Source organism: Salvelinus namaycush, chromosome 9 (assembly GCF_016432855.1).
Source record: "Salvelinus namaycush isolate Seneca chromosome 9, SaNama_1.0, whole genome shotgun sequence".
Classification (NCBI taxonomy): Eukaryota; Metazoa; Chordata; class Actinopteri; order Salmoniformes; family Salmonidae; genus Salvelinus; species Salvelinus namaycush.
This window is the reverse complement of record NC_052315.1, coordinates 52,265,039-52,287,166: the sequence shown is the minus strand read 5'-3', so window position 1 is coordinate 52,287,166 and position 22,128 is coordinate 52,265,039. Positions and strand designations below refer to the sequence as shown.

The 22,128-nt window shown below is 42.6% G+C and overlaps 1 protein-coding gene across 1 annotated transcript in view; it reads left to right on the top strand.

Annotated features, from left to right (window-relative positions):
- Positions 1-403: 403 nt before the first annotated feature.
- The window catches only part of LOC120054172 (non-muscle caldesmon-like), a 56,928-nt gene continuing 35,203 nt past the window's right edge, over positions 404-22,128 (top strand). The window contains exon 1 of the mRNA XM_039001612.1: positions 404-493. The gene's annotated coding sequence lies outside the window, so the exon portion shown is untranslated. The remainder of the gene's footprint in view (positions 494-22,128) is intronic.

The window sequence follows — 22,128 nt, the reverse complement described above, 5'->3', positions numbered from 1 at the left end:
ATCCTAGAGCCGACTAAGTAAAACAATCTGTGGATGTTCCCTTGAGCAAGGAAGTTAACCCACTGTTCCCTGGCCGTCATTGTAAATAAGAATTTGTTCTTAACTGACTTGCCTGGTTAAATAAAATAAATATATGAATTGCTCTGGATAAAAGCACCTGCTAAATGACTGAAACATATATAAGGATGCTTCATCATATTAGAAAGCAATAGTTACCTTTTTTAGAAGAAAAATACATTACAACTCTTTATTATTGCTTTTATCCTGAGCGTTTCATGATTAGGAAAAGCCAACTGCCTCCGATACACATAGATGACTACAGGTAGAGAGAGAAATAGCCAATGTAGCCTAAACATTTTAGAAATGTGAGCGAGACGGGAGGAGCCAAAACTGCACCATAGCCAATGGATAAAAGCTCAATTGTTTCAACTCTCTCCGAAGCTTCTGACATCGAACATAAAGAAACAACTGAACTTGGCTTTCTGCAGGACAGGTACGTTTGAATTAAATATAAACTTTACATGTATTAATTTCACACGCGAGGACATGTGCCACAACTCACCGCGGAGCATCAGTTGCCACGATTTTGTGCGCATCCCATTTTCCAAAGAAATTCGAGGCTTATTGCAGGATAGGCTGCGGGTATAGTTCAAGAATAATACGTTATTCCTCATAGTATGAAATGAAACGATTTCACATAAAATGTTTGCCATGTTTGCTGTATGTTCTTTAAATGGATAATTGCAACACAGTTCTACTAGTTTATTGACTCAGTAGGGTAACGTTGGGTAGTACCCCTTAAGAACAATTTCCAATTGCTGCGAAAAAAAAGCAAGGTTTGGTAAAAATAAATATAAGAAAAAAAGTAGATATCAAATAAACTATGAAGAAAAATGAGAGGCCCCAACACACTCACCTTAAATTTGACTGCTTTATTAATTAAAAACGGATTACATTTTTTTTTTTTATCTAAGCAAGTGGATTATTTCTCTTTAGGCTCCCCTAATGGTATACAGGGCCTTCAGAAACTATTCATACCCGTTGACTTATTCCAAAAAAAATTCCACAGCCTGAATTCAAAATCAATTAAATATATTTTTGTTGTTGATATTTTTTCTAATTTATTGAAAATGGAATACATAAATATCTAATTTACATGAGTATTCACACCCCATGTTAAAATCACCTTTTGCAGCGATAACAGTCTGGATGGTACAATATTTGCACATTATTATTATTTTTTAATTCTTCAAGCTCTGTCAAATTGGTTATTGATCATTGCTAGAAAGCCATTTCCGAGTCTTGCCATAGATGTTCAAGACAATTTAAGTCAAAACTGTAACTAGGCCACTCGGGAACATTCAGTGTCGTCTTGGTAAGCAACTCCAGTGTATATTTGTTTAGGTTATTGTCCTGATGAAAGGTGAATTTGTCTCCCAGTGTCTGTTGGAAAGCAGACTGAACCAGGTTTTCCTTTAGGATTTTGCCTCTGCTTAGTTCTATTCTTAGAAATAATGGACTGTTTCTTTTTATCCTAAAAAACTCCCTAGTCCTTGCCAATGACAAGCATACCCATAACATGATGCAGCCACCACCATGCTTGAAAGTATGAAGAGGGGTACTCAGTTACGTTTTGCCCCAAACATAACACTTTGTAATCGGGATATAAAGTAAAAATTTGGCCACATTTTTGGCAGTTGTACTTTAGTGCCTTATTGCAAACAGTATGCATGTTTGGAATATTTTGATTCTGTTCATGCTTCCTTCTTTTCACTCTGTCATCTAGGTTAGTATTGTGGAGTAACTACAATGTTGTTGATCCATCCTCAGTTTTCTCTATCCGGATCAGAGTTCACCCTCTCCATTCACCATGGTATGCTGAGAATAGTGTCAACATCTTTAGTACACAACAACAATCAAAACAATCAATCCCTAATACATGAATTGCTTCACTCATATAGTTATTAACATACTAATCTCAAATCAATCATTCAGTTTTAAAAATCATTCCGTTTCCAAGTCATAATCAAAAACCCAATTAATTATCCAACCAAAATTTAGAATGACATTGCTCAGTGATTCAAATTGGGCCTATCACTCAAAGTAAAAATAACCTAAATTTAACAAGATTGGCAGAATGTACATTTATATTAACATCCAGTGTAATTATCCCATAATTCTACTATTAACTTTTTTTATCATGATTATAATACAGAAATTAACCACACCTATCACAGCCATTAAACTCTGTAACTGTTTTAAAGTTACCATTGGCCTCGGGTGAAATCCTGAGCAGTTTCCTTCCTCTCTGGCAACTGAGTTAGGAAGGACGCCTGTATCCTTGTACTAACTGGGTGTATACACCACCCCAAGAGTAATAAATAACTTCACCATGCTCAAAGGGATATTCAAGTTTTTACCTATCCACCAATAGGTGTCCTTCTTTGCGAGGCATTGGAAAACCTCCCTGGTCTTTGTGGTTGAATCTGTGTTTGAAATTCACTGCTCGACTGAGAGACCTTACAGATAATTGTATGTGTGTGCTACAGAGATGAGTTAGTCATTCAAAAATCATGTTAAACACATGCAACTCATGTGACTTTTTACGGAATTTTTTTGCAATTTTAAATTCAGGCTGTAACACAACAAAAAGTGGAATAAGTCAAGGGGTGTCAATACTTTCTGAAGGCACTGTAATATAAAACATTTAAAGATCTGACATAATTAGATAATATTTATATACCTTTTTATAAAATACTAAATATTAAATCAACTTACCTCAGAATCGTTTTATTAGATGAGACAGATACATTTTTTTTTAGCAAGAGTAGTGGCAGCCAGAGAAGGTTTGACACCGCTATATTGATTGTTATTACTAAATAATGCTTAATAATGATACGATGCCTTGGAAATGATATAAATAGTGGAGCAGAGTTTTTGGTAGCAAGTTAAGAAACAATGAAGAAACGTTTATTTTCATATTCTTTAGATTCTCAAGATTTATTTGTCCCTTATTCAATCTGAATATAATTAGAGAAAGAATACATGTACATATTTTACAACATCCATTTACCAAAGATGCTAACTGCATTCTGCATTCCCTTCGAAGGGAAGAAAGACTTAGGGCTGGATTCAAACAGTAGTGCCGAAGATCTGCATTGTAGCGCGGTTGAAATGTAAAAGTCATTTTCAACTGAGTCGACATATGCAGCGTTTACCGTGAATGCAGTCTCCGCGAACGCGGAAACGTTGCCTTTAAATTTAAATCACGCTATATGCTGATCTTCGGCGCTACTGATTGATTCCAGGCCTTAGGCTATTTTAGCCTTGTAACAGCGCCATGGTCTCAACTGTTAAACTAGATCACATGCCTCAGACACCTTGTTTTTGAAGCTTGGTTAGTAAAAACTCTTATTCCAGACATGATGATGAGCATGAAGCCAGTCTGGTGATATGAAAGCAGCCACAGACAGTCTCAACTTGTTTGAAGTATTTTCTTGGGCTTTAAAGGCGTGTAATTGAAGGCCACTCTCTGCATTTATCACCCCAGCTATAGTCACATGCACGTGCACACAGGCACACATTCGCGCGCACACACACAACACCAAGTGGAGCCCATTGGAAATATGTGACCTGCAGAACAAAACGGGATGGTGAAAATAAAGAAATGGTTAATTCGAGCATTCCTCAATCATGAAGTAAGAGTAAGCTGAAACCCATGGATTTTGTTGATTTACGTCTGTGCAAGTATGCCTTAAGTAGCCTAGCTTGCAGATGTTTCGCCAGCCAGTAACATAAAATCAAAAATTCCTAGGAATTACACCATACAGTACCAGTCAAAAGTTTGGATACACCTACTCATTCAAGGGTTTTTCTTTATTTGTACTATTTACTACATTGTAGAATAATTGTGAAGACATCAACACTATGAAATACCACATATGGAATCAGGTAGTAACCCCCCAAAAATGTGATTCTTCAAAGTAGCCACCCTCTGCCTTGATGACAGCTTTGCACACTCTTGGCATTCTCTCAACCAGCTTCACCTGGAATGCTTTTCCAACAGTCTTGAAGGAGTTCCCACATATGCTGAGCACTTGTTAGCTGCTTTTCCTTCACTCTGCGGTCCAACTCATCCCAAACCACCTCAATTGGGTTGAGGTTGGGGTGATTGTTGAGGCCATGTCATCTGATGAGACACTCCATCACTCTCCTTCTTGGTCAAATAGCCCTTACACAGCCTGGAGGTGTGTTGGGTCATTGTCCTGTTGAAAAAAAATTATAGTCCCACTAAGCACAAACCAGATGGGATGGCGTATCGCCGCAGAATGCCGTGGTAGCCATGCTGGTTAAGTGTGCCTTGAATTCTAAATAGATCACAGACAGTGTCACCAGCAAAGCACCCCCCACACCATCACATCTCCTCTTCCATGCTTCACGGTGGGAACCACACATGCAGAGATCATCCGTTCACATACACATCCGTTCATCCGTCTCACAAAGACACGGCGGTTGGAACCAAAAATCTCAAATTTGGACACATCAGACCAAAGGACAGATTTCCACCGGTCTAATATCTATTGCTCATGTTTCTTGGCCCAAGCAAGTCTCTTCTTATTATTGGTGTCCTTTAGTAGTGGTTTCTTTGCAGCAATTCAACCATGAAGGCCTGATTCAAGCAGTCTCATCTGAACAGTTGATGTTGAGATGTGTCTGTTACTTGAACTCTGTGAAGCATTTATTTGGGCTGCAATTTTTGAGGCTGGTAACTCTAATGAACTTATCCTCTGCAGCTGAGGTAACTCTGGGTCTTCCTTTCCTGTGGCGGTCCTCATGAGAGCCAGTTTCATCATAGCGCTTGTTGGTTTTTGCGACTGCACTTGAAGAAACGTTCAAAGTTCTTGAAATTTTCTGGATTGACTGACTTTCATGTCTTAAAGTAATAATGGACTGTCGTTTATCTTTGCTTATTTGAACTGTTCTTGTCATAATACAGTATGGACTTGGTATTTTACCAAATAGGGCTATCTTCTGTATACCACCCCTCCATGATTGGCTCAAATGCATTAAGAAGGAAATAAATTCCACAAATTAACTTTTAACAAGGCACTCATGTTAATTGAAATGCTTTCCAGGTGACTACTTCATGAAGCTGGTTGAGAGAATGTCAAGAGTGTGCATGTAGTGTATTTTTTCCCCTCTCCTTGTGGATTAGAAGTTCTCGCATCTGCTTTACCCAGGCCAGTGTGTGTGTGTGTGTGTGTGTGTGTGTGTGTGTGTGTGTGTGTGTGTGTGTGTGTGTGTGTGTGTGTGTGTGTGTGTGTGTGTGTGTGTGTGTGTGTGTGTGTGTGTGTGTGCACGCTCTCTCTACCCTGACCCAGGCAGTGAATACTATAATTTGACTTAACACTCTGTTTGTCATACATTAAGCAGACGTCCTGCAGTGGAAAAGCTGTGTGCCGCAGAGTACACGCCAAGCCAGGCTCCTATTCCTTAGATGGTAGTGGTTATGGAGACCAAAGCCAGAGCCTCATTGTGGATGTGTGTGAGCCGTTGAGCCATCGTCTCCTGATGAACAATGAGCTTGTCTCCTGGGGACCAGGAATGGCTTCTGGCTACAACCATCTCTCCTATAGAAGATCATCCACTTTTCTAGTTACGCTGTGAGAAAGGGATTTGTGAATCTCATTGGAGAGAAAAAAAGAGCACAAGGCTGTCTCTTCCTGATACACGTGTGTCTAGGTCTGTGTTTTTGTGTCTTAGCATTCAAACCTGTGTCACAGTGCTAAAACGCTTGTCTCCTGTGTGCCGTAAGGCTGTGTAAAACCGCCGAGCTAAAGCCAAGGCAGTTGCTCCAGCAGCTAAACCAAGACTTCAGGTCTCAGTTAAGGTTATCATGCGAGTGTGTTTCACCTCAGTGAAACTCTGAAGCCTCTCTCTTCAGAGTGCACCAGTGTTGGGAAAGGGGGATACCTAGTAAGTTGCGGAACTGAATGCATTAAACCCGAAATACGTCTTCCGTGTTTAACCCAACCACTCTGAATAACAGAGGTGCAGGGGGGCTGCCTTAATTGACATCATCGGGGCCCGGGGGGCCGTTGTTGTTGGGGGTTAACTGCCTTGCTCAAGAGCAGAACAGCAGAGTTTTTCACCTTTCGCTACAATATTATCATCTTTAGAACCCTCTCTGTGATTTGAATCGGCGACCTTAACCTCTGGGTTACCTGCTACCCGCTGTCTCATTGTCTCACTGCCATAAAGGCAGCTTAGAAATGTGAATTGCATTACATGTTTAGGTAAGGATGAGATGCTGGCACCCTCCTTCCGTACGGAAAGCTGTACACATGATGTTGATTGAAACAGTTGTCTGCTTATTACTGTTTCTCGACAACCAGAGAAATTAAGATCCATCCCGTTGTTTTATGGGAAAAAGTGCATTCAAGTTAAGCGTTAAGTCAAGTAAAGTCAAGTTGAGCATGCATACAAACACAGCATTCAATTAAAACTCCAGACCTGAGTCATGTATAGAGAGCAACATTGTATATTGCCAATAGTATCATGTTTCCTCTGTCAAAATCTGTAAATCCCTTTTGCACAAATTAAGTTTATGATATTCTAGCAGCTGGCGTGGTAGGGTGTGAAAGCTGATGTGAAAGGCAAACACCCGACACATCGCGCCAATAGGGGATACTCTGGATTTTGGCAATGAAACCCTTGATCTAATTCTCCAGAGTCAGATGAACTCGTGGATACCATTTTTACTAGCTTTAACACAAGCACCTGAAGTCTATGGTAACTGATAACATGCTAGTAGATACCATAGACTTCTAGTCATTGCGCAAATGCTAGTTAGCACGGGTTCACGAAACTACCTCTAACTTCCTTCATACATAAAAAATGGTATCCAAGAGTTCATCTGACTCTGGGGAAGTAGATAAATGGCATCATTGCCAAAATCCTTTAACCCACTTGTTGGGAACTGTAACGTGTCTCATATAGCGAGCGTCACTACACTTCCCTCTCCGAACGGGAAGGCACGTCCCCGTGCTTCGACTACTCAGCCCCCTCACATGTTTGGGCCATGTGTTCCCGATGGCCTAATAGCCGCCATCCCACTTCTGACACCAGTTGTAGCAAACAGCAGAGCAGGGAAGTGAACCCAGGTCGCTGGCGTGAAAGGCAAACACCTTACACATCGCACCAATAGGCTTAACCCACTCGGTGGGAATTGTAACATGGCTTATATAGCGAGGATCGCTACAATATTATCATCTTTAGAAAAGTAATAAGAATGCTGTCCTATAACACACATAATGTACAGTATGCTAAATTCATTGGGCTCCCGAGTGGCGCAGCGGTCTAAGGCACTGCATCTCAGTGCTAGAGGTGTCATTACAGACGCTGGTTCGATTCCAGGCTGTACCACAACCAGCTGTGATTGGGAGTCCCATATGGCGGCGCACAATTGGCCCAGCGTCGTCTGGGTCTGGGTCAGGGTTTGGCTGGGGTAGGCCGTCATTGTAAATAAGAATTTGTTAACTGACTTTCCTTGTTAAATAAACATTGGTGAATGTTAAACAAAAAACATTGGTGACCTTTTACTATTTAAAGCATGAATGAAAATATAGTGGTTTCAGATTGTCTGGAACTATTTTTTAGCCACATAGTCAACTATTGACGACTATATAATGACAACATCTATAAACAGTAATGTGATGTCTGATCATGTCTGGTGAATTAACCTGTCAGAGAACAGTGGTGGGCTGTGGTGGGCTGCCAGTAGAATAGAAAGTTGTCTATAATTCTATTAAGCAATGGCATAGATGTGACATTGAATGGGAAAGGAAATGGTTATGCACAGGGGAAAATTACAGGGGGGGTAGTCTAATCTTAGGGAGGTTAGAGTGAGTGGCATTTCTTTTTTTCTTTTTTTTCTTTCACCTTTATTTAACCAGGTAGGCCAGTTGAGGACAAGTTCTCATTTACAACTGCGACCTGGCCGAGATAAAGCAAAGCAGTGCGACACAAACAACAGAGTTACACATCGGATAAACAAACACACAGTCAATAACACAATAGATAAATCTATATACAGTGTGTGCAAATGTAGTAAGATTAGGGAGACAAGGCAATAAATAGGCCATAGTGGCGAAATAATTATAATTTAGCATTAACACTGGAGTGATAGATGTGCAGAAGATGAATGTGCAAGTGGAGATACTGGGGTGCAAAGGAGCAAAAAAATAAATAACAATATGGGGATGAGGTAGTTGGGTGGGCTATTTACAGATGGGCTGTGTACAGGTGCAATGATCGGTGATCGGTAAGCTGCTCTGACAGCTGATGCTTAAAGTTAGTGAGGGAGATATAAGACACCAGCTTCAGTGATTTTTGCAATTCATTCCAGTCATTGGCAGCAGAGAACTGGAAGGAAAGGCAGCCAAAAGAGGAGTTGGCTTTGGGGATGACCAGTGAAATATACCTGTTGAAGCACGTGCTATGGGTAGGTGTGCTGTGATAAAGCGGGGCTTTACCTCGCAAAGACTTATAGATGACCTGGAGCCAGTGGGTTTGGCGACGAATATGAAGCGAGGGCCAGCCAACGAGAGCATACAGGTCGCAGTGGTGGGTAGTATATGGGGCTTTGGTGACAAAACGGATGGCACTGTGATAGACTGCATCCAGTTTGCTGAGTAGAGTGTTGGAGGCTATTTTGTAAATGACATCGCCGAAGTCAAGGATTGGTAGGATAGTCAGTTTTACGAGGGTATGTTTGGCAGCATGAGTGAAGGATGCTTTGTTGTGAAATAGGAAGCCCATTCTAGATTTAATTTTGGATTGGAGATGTTTAATGTGAGTCTGGAAGGAGAGTTTACAGTCTAACGAGACACCTAGGTATTTGTAGTTGTCCACATATTCTAAGTCAGAACCGTCCAGAGTAGTGATGCTAGACGGGCGGGTGGGTGCGGGCAGCGATCGGTTGAAGAGCATGCATTTAGTTTTACTTGCATTTAAGAGCACTTGGAGGCCATGGAAGGAGTGTTGTATGGCATTGAAGCTCGTCTGGAGGTTTGTTAACACAGTGTCCAAAGAAGGGCCAGAAGTATACAGAATGGTGTCGTCTGCGTAGAGGTGGATCAGAGAATCACCAGCAGCAAGATCGAAAGCCTTGGCCAGGTCGATGAAGACGGCTGCACAGTATTGTCTTTTATCGATGGCGGTTATGATATCGTTTAGGACCTGGAGCGTGGCTGAGGTGCACCCATGACCAGCTCGGCAACCAGATTACATAGCGGAGAAGGTACGGTGTGATTCGAAATGGTTGGTGATATGTTTGTAAACTTTGCTTTTGAAGACTTTAGGGAGGCAGGGTAGGATAGATATAGGTCTGTAACAGTTTGGGTCTAGAGTGTCTCCCCTTTGAAGAGGGGGATGATCGCAGCAGCTTTCCAATCTTTAGGGATCTCAGACGATACGAAAGAGAGGTTGAACAGGCTAGTAATAGGGGTTGCAACAATTGGGGCGGATAATTTTCGAAAGAGAGGGTCCAGATTGTCTAGCCCAGCTGATTTGTAGGGGTCCAGATTTTGCAGCTGTTTCAGAACATCAGCTATCTGGATTTGGGTGAAGGAGAAATGGGGGAGGCTTGGGCAAGTTGCTGTGGGGGGTGCAGAGCTGTTGACCGGGGTAGGGGTAGCCAGGTGGAAAGCATGGCCAGCCGTAGAGAAATGCGTATTGAAATTCTCGAATATCCTAGATTTATCGGTGGTGACATTGTTTCCTAGCCTCAGTGCAGTGGGCAGCTGGGAGGAGGTGCTCTTATTCTCCATTGTACTTTACAGTGTCCCAGAACTTTTTGGAGTTTGTGCTACAGGATGCAAATTTATGTTTTAAAAAGCTAGCCTTTTCTTTCCTAACTGCCTGTGTATATTGGTTCCTAACTTCCCTGAAAAGTTGGATATCGCGGTGGCTATTCGGGGGCTACTGCTAATGCAGAATGCCACAGGATGTTTTTGTGCTAGTCAAGGGCAGTCAAGTCTGGAGTGAACCAAGGGCTATATCTGTACTTAGTTCTACATTTTTTAAATGGGGCATGCTTATTTAAGATGGTGAGGAAAGCACTTTTAAAGAATAACCAGGCATCCTCTACTGATAGAATGAGGTCAATATCCTTCCAGGATACCCGGGCCAGGTCGATTAGAAAGACCTGCTCGCTGAAAAGTTTTAGGGAGCGTTTGACAGTGATGAGGGGTGGTCGTTTGACCGCTGACCCATTGCGGACGCAGGCAATGAGGCAGTGATCGCTGAGAACTTGGTTGAAGACAGCAGAGGTGTATTTAGAGGGAAAGTTGGTCAGGATGATATCCATGAGGGTGCCCATGTTTACGGATTTAGGGTTGTACCTGGTAGGTTCCTTGATAATTTGTGTGAGATTGAGGGTATCTTGCTTAGATTGTAGGACAGCCGGGGTGTTAAGCATATCCCAGTTTAGGTCACCCAACAGTACAAACTCTGAAGATAAATGGGGGGTAATTAATTCACATATGGTGTCCAGGGCACAGCTGGGGGCTGAGGGGGGTCTATAACAAGCGGCAACAGTGAGAGACTTATTTCTGGAAAGGTGGATTTTTAAAAGTAGAAGCTCAAACTGTTTGGGCACAGACCTGGATAGCATGACAGAACTCTGCAGGTTATCTCTGCAGTAGATTGCAACTCCACCCCCTTTGGCAGTTCTATCTTGGCAGAAAATGTTGTTGTTAGGGATTTTTGGTGGCCTTCTTAAGCCAGGATTTAGACACGGCTAGGACATCAGGGTTGGTGGAGTATGCTAAAGCAGTGAATAAAACAAACTTAGGGAGGAGGCTTCTGATGTTAACATGTAGGAAACCAAGGCTTTTACAGTTACAGAAGTCAACAAATGATAGTGCCTGGGGAATAGGAGTGGAACTGGGGGCTGCAGGGCCTGGGTTAACCTCTACATCACCAGAGGAACAGAGGAGGAGTAGGATAAGGGTACGGCTAAAGGCTATAAGAACTGGTCGTCTAGTGCGTTGGCGACAGAGAATAAGGGGCAGATTTCTGGGCGTGGTAGAATAGATTCAGGGCATAATGTACAGAGAATATGGTAGGATGTGAGTACAGTGGAGGTAAACCTATGCGTTGAGTGACGATGAGAGAGGTTTTGTCTCTGGAGGCACCAGTTAAGCCAGGTGAGGTCTCTCCATGTGCGTGGGGTGGGACAAAAGAGCTATCTAAGGTATTTTGAGCGGGACTGAGGGCTCTACAGTGAAATAAAACAAAAGAACTAGTCAAGACAGCAGTAGACAAAGCATATTGACATTAGAGAGAGGCATAAAGCAATCACAGGTGTTGATCAGAAGAGCTAAGACAACAACGGGTAAATGGTGATGAATGGGAAGAGCGGGTCAGTTAGGTACATACAGGACCTGAGTTCAAGGCTGGGGCTGACAGGTAAACAAAATTAGGTACCGTGTTATTGAAACAGTCCAGGGGGCATTAGCTGTGTAGCCGAGTGATCATAGGGTCAAAAGAGAAGCAATAGGTGAGTCAGGGTGCCGTTCGGTAGTCACTACTACGCTAGGCGAGCAGGGGACACAGCGATCAGAAAAGCTAACGGGCCAATGGTTATTCGGCGTCATTGTTACAGAATAGCCTGTTGAGACCACATCGGGCAATCACGTCGGCAGTCCAGTCGTGATGGATCGGCGGGGTTCCGTGTCGACAATAAAGGGTCCAGGCCAATTGGCAAAGGAGGTATTGTAGCCCTAGAATTAGCTGGTATATGGGCCTAGCTGGAAAATGATGTCATTCATCAGCCATCATTTTACCATGCACTTATACCACATATAAATAGAATAACTGTCCTTTCTAGTTATGCTATGTTAGAGACATAGAAAGGCCACCATGTCCCAGACAGATGTCTATTAGCAGACATGGCTAAATCACTAGGATACTAGAATCAACTGAATGTGCTGGCATGAAAAGAAGCTCCGCATTCTATGATTTCTCGCTTCCCCCTTGGGTGACATCACAGTAAGACTCAGAACAGATTATGTGATGGATAGGGATACAGAAATAGATACAGGATAAATGCAGAAGAGGACGTCGTAGATACTGTAGATGTTTCATTTGCACAGTCAGATATGTCATCCATTACTTATTACCTAATTAGGCGTACTTTCTTTTATTTACTCTACCTTCTTTCCTCTCCTTCAGCGTGTAGACACACAATGGCTATTAGCATTATGGAAAACTGATTCTTTGATCATCACGGAAATAAAAGTTGTTCCTGGATCCCATCTTGTCTCTGGCTAGCTGGGCCGTGTCCCAAATGTCCCCCTATTGCCTACATAGTGCATTCGTTTTGACCAGCGGTCTATGGGGGGAATAGAGTGCCATTTGGGACACAGCCCTTGTCTCTGGAGAGCAGCAGCAAGCAGGTATTTGCTAGGGTAAACCGTGGCTTCTGTATTCTGCTCCTGTTCATTCCCAGCTACGCTAGCTACTACGACACAACTACCATCAACTAACATCGCCTCCTGTGTCGGTGTGCTTCCTTAAAAGGAGGAACAGTGCCGACGCCTTCTCGGTTGATGGGATGTGGTTGGAACAGGGAGTACACACATAGCTTCATCTATTTGTATTAGTTTAGAGTTGATGGTGACGCTAAGGGAAACTCCAACGCAAGTATTTGAATGGAGCCTCAGCCTGCTATCTGGACACCAATGTCACAAGACTCATTAGGAGTGGGAGGGAGAGCTCAGTTTTGTGTTTCGTTCCAGCAAATGTGCCAATCCCTGTGTGTGTGTGTGTGTGTGTGTGTGTGTGTGTGTGTGTGTGTGTGTGTGTGTGTGTGTGTGTGTGTGTGTGTGTGTGTGTGTGTGTGTGTGTGTGTGTGTGTGTGTGTGTGTGTGTGTGTTTGAGTGTGTGCCAGTTGTAAAGGTCAATCATGGCAACCCAACATCATCGTCACAGGCTAATGGCTGATATACAAACTATTTCACCAGCTCAGCTGCAGCTGGTCTTTAAGGGTAGACTTATTTTGTTGAGAGGAATATTTGTCAGTTTTGAGTGAGTGATCACTGATTACATCAAGAGATCTCAACAGAGATGGACAGAGTTCCCTTCAGAGCATTGTCTGGTGAGGGTCTGTTTAGACCGAAACAACAAACTATGTTTAATCTTAATGTCAATTGAATTGTTTGTATAATGGAGAGGGTCACACCTCACCTTCTTATGCAGTTCCCTGCATGGAACCGTTCCCACTCCAGGGCACATGGACCTTTAAAGTTGCCTGTATCACCAGATTTTTTATCAACTACTGTACTGTACACAAACCTGCTCAAACTGAGTCACCACACATCCCTGATTCCCTGAAGGTCATCACTACACTACACTGCATCTCATAACCTTTTTGGAGTTTGTGTCCTGGATAAAGGACCGTACCATATTTGGCCACGTGGGACAACACTTGTAAGCAGCTGCGCTTTCTTGATCGATTGCACACGCCTCTTTGCCATGTTTATCTAGTATCTATTAGTCTCTATCCTCTTCTTTACTAATAAGGGTTGCAATGATCGAAATGAGTTCTATTTGAATCGTTATTCTTTATCGTTTAACCAAGGGGGCTCTGCTCTCTGATAGTGAAGGGAACTCCTCTTGTCTGAGCGTTCTGAGGAGTTCTTTTTGAAGGCAATGTTGTAGTTTACTGTGTAGGAGCGACAACCCACTCACAGTGTAGCTGAACGTCTGCCAACAGCATCCAGCTGCCTCTGTCTCTACAGCCTCTACTTCATCCCCTGGATATTTCCTGATGTGATTTGTGGGTTTAGTCCTTTGATTGCCACCGCTAATGCAAACTATGCGTTTAAAAGGGAAAAAGGCACCTCATGTTTTACCGTGCCTCTCTTTGATGTCGCTGATTGATAAAGTTGTAGACATGCCTGTGGACGTGCGATTATTTTATCTAGTTGAGTCATTACATGTCCGGACAGTATCTGAATAGCACGTGGGGCATATATCAAAAAGGATCGTATGAAGACAGACATAAGGAAGTGATATGTGTTGATCTCATTATGCATCTTGTAACGGGACATCCAGACTGCCTTCAACGTCTAAGAAGCTAGTCTATAGCTATGATTGTGACCTAGAAACGTAATTTTCACTTGTCGGCTTTTGTAACGTACAGAGTATTAACTAACTGTGTGATTTAATTCTGTCTCTTTATTTATTTATTTTTCTCCCCAACTTCGTGATATCCAATTGGTAGTTACAGTCTTGTCCCATTGCTGCAACTCAAGTCGGTACGGGAGAGGCGAAGGTCGAGAGCCACTCGTCTATTACGTCTCTTTGTAATATAATGAGACTTTGAAATCAGATGAAGACCTTTAGGTCAAAATGTTGCACTCAATAAAACTGTGGGAGATTCCAGTGTGCCGGTATCTATCTTTCTTTTGAGACTTTTGAAACGGAGCATTGCCCATCAATCGCACTAAGCCCAGGTAACATCATTCAGGATTTGATTATGACTCAGCAAGCTATGCCAGGAATATGCACCATTGTCTGGGAATGCAGAGTTCTTCCTTTTCATCTTCTTTGACATGAAAACACAATAAACACATAATATATCCAATAACTCATTCTTAAATTGCTCAGAAACCTGCATGCCATTGGTTCACAGATGGACCCGATGAACTCCAGGAGTGTTTTTCTACTCCTTTGTTGCAGTGGCTTGTATTACTGGTTGTGATATTGTTGTTGAATGTTCTCCCAGTGTGATGTTGATGTAAGGTAACTAAATATTTCTCAAACAGTACATTTCGATGAGGCGCAGGTAAACTGTCGGTGGGTTGAGACGGGGCAGATGTTTTTTTAATTTTTATATCGACTCAAGCGCCGTTAGCACACGATTCGTGACACTTCTGTATGCACATACCTAACAGGTCAAAACACACCAACTCAAAACCAGAAGCATTTCCAAAGTTTTGTCTTGGATTTATTTTTTCGTCATCTGTTCTTACTCAGCAACAAACTGACTCGCACCCAGTTCTCCCTGTCAGGTTTAAAAACCATACACATACAAACGACGACGTCAGACAAACATCAACTACATCCCACCGGCCCAGACCCACGAGCCCTCACCTCTGTATTCCTACTTCCGACAGCATCGCGAGGTGTATTTATATTCACTGCATTTCAATATTCATGAATGCTGCATGGTCCGTGTCATGGCTGTGAATGTTTTGACCGATAGCCAGTGACATGAGAGCAGCCAGAGCGAGCCCATGAAGGTCAGAGAGAGAGAGAGAGAGGAAGATGTTGTCGATACAGTTAAAAGAAAGAGAGAGAGGGCCTCCCGGGTGGCGCAGTGGTCTAGGGCACTGCATCGCAGTGCTAACTGCGCCACCAGAGTCTCTGGGTTCGCGCCCAGGCTCTGTCGCAGCCGGCCGCGACCGGGAGGTCCGTGGGGCGACGCACAATTGGCATAGCGTCGTCCGGGTTAGGGAGGGTTTGGCCGGTAGGGATATCCTTGTCTCATCGCGCTCCAGCGACTCCTGTGGCGGGCCGGGCGCAGTGCGCGCTAACCAAGGGGGCCAGGTACACGGTGTTTCCTCCGACACATTGGTGCGGCTGGCTTCCGGGTTGGAGGCGCGCTGTGTTAAGAAGCAGTGCGGCTTGGTTGGGTTGTGCTTCGGAGGACGCATGGCTTTCGACCTTCGTCTCTCCCGAGCCCGTACGGGAGTTGTAGCGATGAGACAAGATAGTAATTACTAGCGATTGGATACCACGAAAATTGGGGAGAAAATGGGATAAAATTTATAAAAAAAAAAAAAAAAAAAAAAAAAAAGAAAGAGCGAGAGAGAGATTCAGCGAGAGAGTCCAGCTCCAACTGGTCCAGGTCCAGTTTCCTTTTTCATGACTTGCAGCAGGCCACAGAAAGAAGGGAGTGAGTGACGAAGAGAGGGATAGAGAGTCTAGGGAGAGAGAGAGACCCATGCCCGCAAACTGAACGCGCTCCAGATGTGTACATTTCAATGTGTCCCCAGCCCCCCGTCATGTGGAAGTGATTTGTGGATTTGATTCAAGTGGTACGAAGGACTGGACATAACATGGGAAATCTATTAGATGATGTTCCCAGTCCCACGCATAAATTAAGAGATTATTATGGGACTCAATTACAGGTGTATATGAACTCAGTTTTCTTGGAGGTTCCTAGGAGACGGAAAGGTGGACAATGTGTGAAGACGTCCGTCTGTACTGTATGTGATTGAGAACAGCTGATTAACATAGCTCTGTTTCCATAGCATTGGGTTTTGCATGATGTGTCAGTACTGTATATGAATGCCCTGTCGGAGAGAAACAACCAGTTTAACTGCGAATCAGAGTGAGTTCCATTCTCACTTCAGAGTGTGCCAAGAGGCAGACCGACACTCCTGACCGCCAAAGCAGGAGTTGAGAGTCTTCAACTCTTCACATGTAGAGTAGCCTCTCCCCTTCCATCACTCCATCCATCCTAGCCTGGTATTTAAACCCTTGCTGGAGCCAGGCCAACCCAAACAGACCTGCAGCTCCAGTAAAAGTAGCAGTGGTGTCAGGCTCCCCGACATATATGAGTTACCCTGCCGGCGGGTCAGTGTGTGGTCGCTTCCCAAATGGAACACTATTCTTATATGGTCATTTCCATGTAAAAGGACCCACGTTTCTTTAGGAGCATATCACATTTGGTGTCAAATGAAAGATTAGAGTCTATATTTTTGAAGGCATAGATATGTTTTTTAATCCATTTTCCGTCGTAAGAATTAGGAACAAGCAAAGGCTTTCATTTCTGGTCACCCAAATGGAAAACGGGTCTTAAAAAAACATCTACTAGAAAAAGTCTTAAAAGGTATTAGAAGTACATCAAAACACAATAATGTTGAAGTAAAGGGCCCCTGTCAATTAATATCAACATTTATATTTAGTTTTGCAGAAATTATTTGCCTTCTGTAAGTTTAAGAAATATTGCGTAGTGTCTTGGCATTATGTTACCAAAAACCCACATACAGTATCTTTGAGATATTTTCTCATTTCTCTCCCTCATGAAGGAGGATTATGAAAGTTCACAGAAGTAACAAGTAAAGGTAGACCTACCAATTAGTTGTAGTGTTTTTACTGATAACAATTTGGTTTATGAATTATGAAGTGATTAAAACGTGTCACTCTGTTACCAAAAAAAATCTGTAACAAAATGACTGCAATTGAATTGGCCACAATGGGAAATCATAGTAGTCACAAACCATAGTTGGAGTACAGTACAGCACAGTACAGCACAGTACAGTACAGTAGAGAACAGCACAGTACAGTACAGTAGAGAACAGCACAGTACAGTACAGTAGAGAACAGCACAGTACAGTAGAGAACAGCACAGTACAGTACAGCACAGTAGAGTACAACACAGTACAGTAGAGTACAGCACAGCACAGTACAGCACAGTACAGTACAGTAGAGAACAGCACAGTACAGTACAGTAGAGAACAGCACAGTACAGTACAGCACAGTAGAGTACAACACAGTACAGTAGAGTACAGCACAGTACAGTACAGTACAGCACAGTAGAGAACAGCACAGTACAGCACAGTACTGTACAGCACAGTAGAGAACAGCACAGTACAGCACAGTACTGTACAGCACAGTAGAGAACAGCACAGTACAGTAGAGAACAGAAAAATGGAGTATAGTTCAGCACAGTACAGCACAGTACAGTACAGTAGAGAACAGCACAGTACAGAACAGCACAGTACAGTAGAGTACAGCACAGTAGAGTACAGCACAGTACAGTACAGCACAGTACAGTACAGCAGAGAACAGCACAGTACAGTACAGTAGAGAACAGCACAGTACAGTACAATAGAGAACAGAACAATTGAGTATAGTTCAGTAGAGTACAGTACAGTAGAGCACATATGAGTAAAGTACAATATAATGTAATATATTCTACTCTCCTGTTCTGTACTGAACTATACTCTACTGTACTTTACTGTACTGTACTGTGATGTCCAAACTTGTGAAACATAGACGTCTATGATTGATATAGATTTGATCCGGTCCGGACCAACCAAATTTGGTCTTGTTTGGGTGCAGAGCTCATTAGAATAATACCCAAACATGCAAAAGAGGATATTACATTTTCCTACCTTTGTGTACCTATTCAGCATACATCACCATGAGGAGAATGATATTCATAATTATGCATTTCTGTATTGTACAGATCAGGGACCCATGATGTCATTCTGTTACCGTCATTATGTTACCGGGTGTTGACCCACTTCGCTTACTGTAGCTCAATAACCAAAAGAGATCTTTTCAAACTCAAGGTGTGATGTCATAGCTGACACCCCATTCTTTCTGCAGACATCTTTGAATTTTAAGTAGAATTGGAGTAGAGATTTAAGAGTTTTTGGAAAATGTGGTCACCAAATTGTTTTCTCAAAATGATGATAAATTGCATCTGCTCTGTTCCTCGAGTAAATGTATTTTAGTTAAAATGTCAGTGGCAATTGTTAAAAGTTAACTTCTGCATATACTGTAGGTGTATGATTTGTTCAACTTTGCAATCAATGGTATTTGCTTGGCATACATTTTCAAGTGAAAAAGTGAGTCCCTCTGTTACTGTGGAATTGGTCAAAAGGCCCTGGTCAAAAGTAGTGAACTATATAGGTGAATAGGGTGTCATTTGGGATTCAAGTTGTGTCTGCAGAGTTGCGCCGCCTCACCTCACAGAAGCACAGCAAATGATTTGTCACACCCTGGACATAGTTGGTCCACTGCACAGACGGTAAGCTCAACTCCGCTGCCCCTGGGAGACTGGTCACTACCCAGGAGTAACCTGGGTAACCCCTGTCCATACCACCAGCCTACCGCACCTCCCGACGCCATCCAGTGCTACTGGTGTGGGGAGTCAGGCTAGCCTGGCTCGAAGCCCCCTCCCTACCTGCCTTCGTCAGTCCCATTCCCCCCTTCCTTCCCATTGGATTCCATCATGACCAATTTCACTGTGGGCAGCTCGATGGTAAACGATTTTGGCCTGCCTACAGTCTGTGGACGCCCGTGTCTGAGACATCAACTCCCACCTGCCAACAGTTCTGGCCAATTACTCTAATATTGGCACCATCGTCACTCACGTTGTCTTTAACGACATTCACTTTAGGCAATACTTGGAACTGAGGGAGGATTACACAACTCTTTTAAAAACCCTTGTTAGCACAGGGAAGAGAATAATTATCTCTGGGCATCTGCCACGCTATCGAAGGGGTTTGGGAACGTTTCAGCCCCCACGATGCCCTAAACGAGTACCTCAAGGAACGTTGCAATAAAAAAGATTGTTTCCTTTTGTGACAAATTTGATTTGCTATGGGAGCAACCAGCGCTTTATAAAAGAGAAGGGGTTCACCCTAACCTCATGGGCTTCCAGGATTATTTCCACGTAAACGTGCAAAGCTTGATTCAAAGATGGAGCTTCTTGATGGGTGCATGACACGAGGCCTGATATTCTGGTTCTCACGGAGACCTGGCTCAAGGGTTCTATCATGCATAAGGACATTGAAATGGCTGTTTACAACATCTTCAAGTGTGATAGCCACCTCATCCTCATGTTCAGTCTATATATGGGAAATTGACTCTTGTGGCATCATGTTCTCTAAGTGTCACTATACACAAAAAGTTTGAGTGTCTGGTTATAGATGTGGGCTCATGCCAAATGATGCATTTGTTTGTAGCTGGGATTTACCGCCCCCCCCCCCTGCTGCACTGGTTGATGCTGTTGATACTATTATGTGGTCTGAATTAGTTGTTTTAGGAAATTTTAACCTGGATTGATTTACCCCGGCTTCTGATCATTTGAAGAATATTTGTCTTGACTTTAACCTGACTCAATTCATCTCCAAACCTGCACGGATGAAGGTAAGAAACGCAGCAACTCCTTACTGATTGACCTCATTTTGACAAAGAGCCCCAAGTACTTAGTGAGTGGTGTCTTTGCTAATGACATCATTGATCACGGTCCTATTCCAAGTATAGAGATACCATACTATATTTTTGAGGATAAAGAAAAATACAAAATCTCCCCGTTAGTGTCTTCATGTTCTGTTATAATCTCCACCCGGCACAGCCAGAAGAGGACTGGCCACCCCTCATAGCCTGGTTCCTCTCTAGGTTTCTTCCTAGGTTTTGGCCTTTCTAGGGAGTTTTTCCTAGCCACCGTGCTTCTACACCTGCATTGCTTGCTGTTTGGGGGTTTTAGGCTGGGTTTCTGTACAGCACTTTGAGATATCAGCTGATGTACGAAGGGCTATATAAATACATTTGATTTGATTTTGATACTGTATATATTGCTCTGAGCTTTTCTTTTTCAGCTTACCCTGAATTGGCTCTGGAACTTTTTTCATCTCCCACTGGGCAAAAAAGTGTAAAATTCCACGTTGTTTCCAAGTAATTTCAACCCCCCCCAAAAAATCTACGCGATGACGTTGAATCTGTAGGCTCGCCCCCAATTTATGTGCCTTCTGTAACCTCCGGCCGCATGGCAAATGGCTCAGAAAGAAGCCCTTCCCCCCTCTTCCTCTTCCTCTCTCTCTCTCTCTCTCTACAATATCCAGAGGACGGACTACCGTGTGATAGAATCATCCTACAGCAGCCATGTCTGGTGTCCATCTAAAACCTTTCCTCTGAGGAGAAATGTTATGCCATCTACAGTGACTTCAGAAACTATTCCCACCCCTTGACTTTTTCCACATTTTGTTGTGTTACAGACTGAATTTAAAATTGATTGAATTGAGATGTGTCACTGGCCCACACACACAATACCTCATAATGTGGAATTATATATATTTTTAAAAAGTGTTGACAAATTAATAAGAAAATGAAAAGCTAAAATGTCTTGAGTCAATAAGTATTCATCACCTTTGTATAGCAAGCCTCAATAAGTTCAGGAGTACACATCTGCTTAACAAGTCACATAATAAGTTGCATGGACTCTGTGTGCAATAACAGTGTTTAACGTGGATTTTGAATGACTACCTCATCTCTGTACCACACACATACAATTATCTGTAAGGTCCCTCAGTCCAGCAGGGAATTTCAAACGCAGATTCAACCAAAAAGATCAGGGAGGTTTTCCAATGCCTCGCAAAGAAGTGCACCTATTGGTAGATGGGTCAAAATAGTTTAATGGCTGTGAGGAGAACACCGAGGACGATTCAACAACATTGTAGTTAATCCACAATACTAACCTAAATGACAGAGTGAAAAGAAAAAAAACGGTATAGGATACAAACATTCCTAAACATGCATCCTGTTTGCAATAAGGCACTAAATTAAAACTGCCAGAAATGTAATTTATGTCCTGAATACAAAGTGTTATGTTTGTGGCAAAACTTAACTGAGTACCACTCTTCATATTTTCAAGCATGGTGGTGGCTGAACCATGTTATGTGTATGCTTGTCATTGGTAAGGACTAGGGAGTTAAAAATGAACGGAATAGAGCTATGCACAGGCAAAGTCCTTGAGGAAAACCTGGTTCAGTCTGCTTTCCACCAGACACTGGGAGTCCACTTCACCTTTCGACAGGACAATAACCTAAAACACAAGGCCAAATGTACACTGGAGTTGCTTACCAAGACGACATTGAATGTTCCTGAGTGGCCTAGTTACAGTTTTGACTCAATTCGGCTTGAAAATCTATGGCAAGACTTGAAAATGGTTGTCTAGCAATGATCAGCAACCAACTTCACAGAGCTTGAAGAATTCTAAAAAGAATAATGTGCAAATATTGCACAATCCAGGTGTGCAAAGCTCTTAGAGACTTACCCAGAAAGACTCACAGCTGTAATCACTGCTGAAGGTGATTTGAACATGTATTGACTCAAAAATATGAATACTTAAGTAAATGAGATATTTCTGTATTTCATTTTCAATACATTTGCAAACATTTCTAAAAACATGTTTTCACTTTGTCATGATGGGGTATTGTGTGTAGATGGGTAATTCAGGCTGTAACACAACAAAATGTGGCATAAGTCAAGGGGTATCAATACTTTCTGAAGGCACTGTATATGGATGTATGACCTCTG